This window comes from Grammomys surdaster, unplaced genomic scaffold (genome assembly GCF_004785775.1).
Source record: "Grammomys surdaster isolate TR1022 unplaced genomic scaffold, NIH_TR_1.0 119733, whole genome shotgun sequence".
NCBI lineage: Eukaryota > Metazoa > Chordata > Mammalia > Rodentia > Muridae > Grammomys > Grammomys surdaster.
In genome coordinates this window covers 1-5,339 of record NW_021615788.1, presented here as the reverse complement: position 1 = coordinate 5,339, position 5,339 = coordinate 1, and the positions used below count along the sequence as shown (strand labels likewise).

Genomic DNA, 5,339 nt, shown 5'->3' with positions numbered 1-5,339 from the left:
AACTTCAAGTACTATATTGAATAAACAAAAGGAGAATTGGCAATCTTGTCTTCTCCCTGACAGTAGTGGAATTGCTTTAATTTTCTTTCCATTTGCTAGATGATGTCTATTTAATTTTTTCTATTTTTTCACCTTTTTACAATTACTTTTATATTTTACAGTCCAGTCATTATCCCCCTCTCAATCTACCCTCCCACAGTTCCTCATCCCATTCTTCATCCCCTGTCTCCAAGGGAAGTTCCACCCCCCACGAGGTCACTCTACTCCCTAGGGCCTAAAGTCTCTTGAAGCTTAGGTGCATCTTCTGTCACTGGGGCCAGACCTGGCAGTTCTCTGCTGCATATATGTAGGGGGGCCTCAGACCAGCTGTTGTATGGTGCCTAGTTGGTGTTTCAGTCTCTGAGAGATCTCAGGGGTTAGTTGAGACTTCTGGTTTTCTTATAGGATAGCCTTCCTCCATTTAATTTTAAATTGCAGGTATCAGAATTTTCTAATTTCTTAATGGAGCCACTTAGTGTTATGAACTTTCCTTTTTTAAAAAGTTTTTATTGGATTATCTTTTTTTATTTACAATACAGATGTCAACCCCTTTCCCCATTTCCCCTCCCTAGAATGCCCATCCCATCCCCCCTCCTCCTTTATGCTTTTATACCATTTTAATTACATGCAGGTATTAAGGTCAGTTCTAGGTTGAGGGTCTAGCAATATAATAGATGCAAATAGTCAAGAAACACACAAGACAATAAACACAAATAGTCAAACAAAAAGGCATTAAACCCAACTATGTGAATTATGTTTAATAACATGGGAAGGAGTGTTGAAATCACTCACCTTTAAGCTAATCAATGTGCCTGGGACTTCTTTTTTTCATGAACCAAGGTTTCCTGTGCTTTCATGTCTCTCACTCTCATCCCATCTGTTATTCAATTTTTATGTCTTTGGGATTTTAAAGATTAGTTTTCCAAATGTTAGCCCCTGTACACTCTATACGCTTTGATAGTGATGGTAGCTTCACATTATCACACGTCTATGTTAGGTCATTAGGAATTTCATTTCTGATGTGTCCTGTATTATCCCACACCTCATTGGAAAAATATGGAAATTCTCTTTGGTGACCCCTTTTTTATAAGCCATAATAAGGTTTAATATTACAAATATATGAACTGTGTCAATACACTTTTCACTTTTTTTTTTAGAAAGAAAAATATAGATCCAAACTCTCAATTGAAAAATCCAAATTTCAGCAAATGGGCATGTTTGGTATTTTTACTCCTGATGAGAGACAATTGCTAATAGTAACAAATGAACTGCCAACTGTGCTGGGGCAGATGAACACATTTGGAGAGATCTCTGTGCTCACACAACACTTAAAGGATCTCAAAGAATAGGGAGACTGAGGTGTTAAAAGAAAACTGATACCATTTTTATGAAATTAACATAGTAACAGTACACTAAAGGTTAACGTTAAATTGATGTGTAAAAGAGCCTAAAGGATAGTATTGTAGTTATGTGGTATATTGTATCATTTTGTATATTTTGAAATGGATATATACATTTAAATGAAATATATCTTAAAATAATTATTCTGGTTTTTGAACATTAATAGTTGAAAATATTAAAATTATGTTCTACAAACATCATGGAAATATTACTGATAATTTTTCTCACTGTGTTTGAAATTAGCATGTTCTTTTTTTGGAGAGGAAAGTTTATTTCATCTTGTATCTACAGTACACTACAAATGATAGTCAGGACAAGAAATCAAACATGAACTTGGAGGCAGGCTACTGAAGAAGAGGTCATGAAGGAACAGAATTATTATCTTGTACAGATTGATTTCTTATTCCAGCTGTTCAGGGATGACACTTGCAATAGTAAATCATCAGTCAAGAAAATACTCAATGATCTTTTGCCTACTAGAAATCTGATGGAGACAGTTTCTCAACTGAAGTTTTCTTTTTCAGTTTGACATCTATTAGACTAAATTTGATTTAAAGAAAGAAAGAAGGAAGGAAGGAAGGAAGGAAGGAAGGAAGGAAGGAAGAAAGAAAGAAAGAAAGAAAGAAAGAAAGAAAAAAGAAAGAAAGGAAAGAAAGAAAGGAGGAAAGAATGAAAGATTGATTTTCTCAAAGAACCTGGTAGTGTTGATTCTTTGTATAGTTCTTTTTGTTTCTACATGGTTGATTTCAGCCCTGAGTTTGATTATTTCCTGCCATCTACTCCTCTTAGGTGTATTTGGAAGGCATTCAGAGGCATGAGATTTCCTCTTTGCACTGCTTTAGTAAAGTTTCTTTTATGAATGCTGGTGCCCTTGCATTTGGAGCATAGATATTCAGAGTTGAGAGTTCTTCTTGGTAGATTATTCTTTTGATGTGTATGGCATGTCCTTTCTTACCTTTATCTATTATTAAGATGTTTGCTGTATAAAATGCATTTAAATAATAAAAAATTTTAAGGGAAGTTTATTATGTATTTCATATGTGGCTTAAGCCAAGATTTTTTATGTATCTGTGGAATTACAACTCCAAGGTTGTTTTATAGCAGTGTTATTAAATAAGACTGTAATCTAGTTCAAGGATAGCATTCAGATATTAAAAACAATCTTTTTTGATTTTCATGAATGCAAAACTTACCATATCATAGTGCCCCACATCTACAAATTCTTAAATATAGAGCTCTAAAGATCTCTGATTGATGAGGCTTATTTCAAGACATTTAGACAGAAATTTAGCATGTCTCATATTACAAACTTTACTCCAACTGAATTTTATGTTTCAAACATCTCACTTAATCATCATTATGCCACGTTTCAGAGTACCAGAAAGAAGATATGAGGTTTTTCTGGTAATGTTTTTTGCTACTGATGAAATCAACAAGAATGCTTATCTTTTACCTAACATGTCTTTGATATTCTCTATCATTGATGGCCTGTGTGAAGATACATTAGGAGTTCTGGATAAAATATATTCACAAAAAAACAGTAGTTTAGAATTTATTAATTATGTCTGTGGATTTAATGAACAGTGTTACATAGACCTCACAGGACCGTCATGGAAAACATCCTTAAAACTGTCCATTCATTCTAGGACCACAAAAGTAAAAATGTATGACACTGGATGAGTTAACAACTTTTTAATGATTTGTTTAATTAATGTATGTGAGTACATTGTCATTATCTTTGGACAGACCAGAAGAAGGCATGAGATCCCATTACAGATGGTTGTGAGCCAACATGTGGTTGCTGGGAATTGAAGTCAGGACCTCTGGAAGATGAGTCAGTGCTCTTAACCACTGAGCCGTCTCTCTAGCCAGAGTTAACAACTTTTAAATTCCATTTACATGTGCCTACAAAAAAAACTTGGACAGCATGCATTTATGAGTGAACTACTACTATTCACACACACCGTGTGTGTGTGTGTGTGTGTGTGTGTGTGTGTGTGTGTGTTTGTGTGTGATATATATATAAATAATGAAATCATAGATGTATTGGACAAACAGGCAAAACTGTTTTCTAGGACATTCAGACTTGTCAGGAATAGTCTAGAATCTAATAGAAATAATATTTTGTAGCCACCTGTGGTCACGGACAAACTGTGTCCACCTGAAAGCTGGGCTGGAAATGAAGAAAAAAAATGAAGGATGGAGAGGCGAGAGAAGCATGAAGCCAAGACAAAATTTTCTGATCAAGGCTCAAAGTTTAATATTCAGTTCTTGTATATATACAGAAAACCCAACAGAGCCCATCCTTTGTTTCAGCTGCAAGGCAGAATCAGCCGATAGTCTCTTCTTCAAAGTTCTTGCAGGAAGTGTAAACAAAGCACTTGGACTCACCTAGATGTTAAGCTCCTGTGTGGCAGACAAGGTCTGTTCAGACTGTTCAAGACTGGAAAGGGCACATACATAATATTTACAGTATAATCTTAATAACTTTAGTAGGAGATTTGAAAGGTGAATAACATTACCTGTATATAAATTCAAACATTCTAGCAATCATATTCTTCATGGCATGTTTCATCCTCTCTTCTGCATCCTTTAGGTTACTTTGGACCATTTAGTCTTAACCTAAGTGACAATGACCAGTTGCCCTATATCCATCAGGTAGCCATCAAGGACATATGTTTGTTCCATGCCATGATCTCCTTGATGCTTCATTTTAGATGGACTTGGATTGGACTGGTCATCTCAGATGATGACCCCGGTATTCAGTTTCTATCAGACTCAAAAGAAGAAATGCAAAGGAATGGGATCTGTTTAGCTTTTGTTAATGTGATCCCAGAAAACACGCAGATATACACGACAAAGGCTAAGATATATGATAAACAAATTATGACACCAACAGCAAGGGTTGTTATCATTTATGGTGAAATGAACTCTACCCTAGAAGTCAGCTTTAGAAAATGGGCATATTTAGGTGCACAGAGAATCTGGATCACAACCTCACAATGGGATATCATCACAAATAAAAAAGATGTCAGCCTTGATTTTTTCTATGGGACTGTCACTTTTGCATACCACAAAGTTGTTAAATTTAAAAATTTTATGAAAAAAAAAACACTGATAAATACCCAGTAACCATTTCTAAGTCTATACTGGGGTAGAATTATTTTAATTGTTCAATCTCTAAGATCAGCAATAAAATGAATCCTTTTACATTCAACAACACATTGGAATGGTTGGCACTGCACAAATATGACATGGTTCTGAGTGAAGAAGGTTACAATTTGTATAATGCTGTGTATGCTGTGACCCACACCTACCATGAACTTATTCTTCAACAAGTAGAGTCTCAGAAAATGGCAGAACCCCTGGGCGCACGCCTTTAATCTCAGCACTTGGGAGGCAGAGGCAGGAGGATTTCTGAGTTTGAGGCCAGCCTGGTCTAGAGAGTGAGTTCCAGGACAGCCAGGACTACACAGAGAAACCCTGTCTCGAAAAAAACAAAAAACAAAAAACAAAAAAGAAAAGAAAAGAAAAGAAAAGAAAAGAAAATGGCAGAACCCAAAGGAGTATTCATTGGCTGTCTGCAGGTAAAGTTTCTTACATTTCATTATGCTTAGATATATCAATGTGATCTTTTAAATGGACCCAAGGAAACAACTGTACATTTCTTAGAGATTATTCTCTCAGTGGAAATATTTCTACACTGCAAAACTCTCTAATGAATAATTTACATGGATAAATATCATACACAAAGATAACATTTGATAGGAGACAATACATTTTTTGGTATATCAGTGAGTTTTATGAAAACTTGTCTCCACATTTCACCAAATGAGTTCAAAATTAAAAAAAAAAAGCCAAGAGTTTTATCATAAAATCCTTAAGTGATGACTAGGCTA

At 35.1% G+C, this 5,339-nt stretch overlaps 1 pseudogene; it reads left to right on the top strand.

Moving 5' to 3' along the window:
- Positions 1–2,799: 2,799 nt before the first annotated feature.
- Positions 2,800–4,823, top strand: LOC114635921 (annotated as a pseudogene).
- Positions 4,824–5,339: the final 516 nt, after the last annotated feature.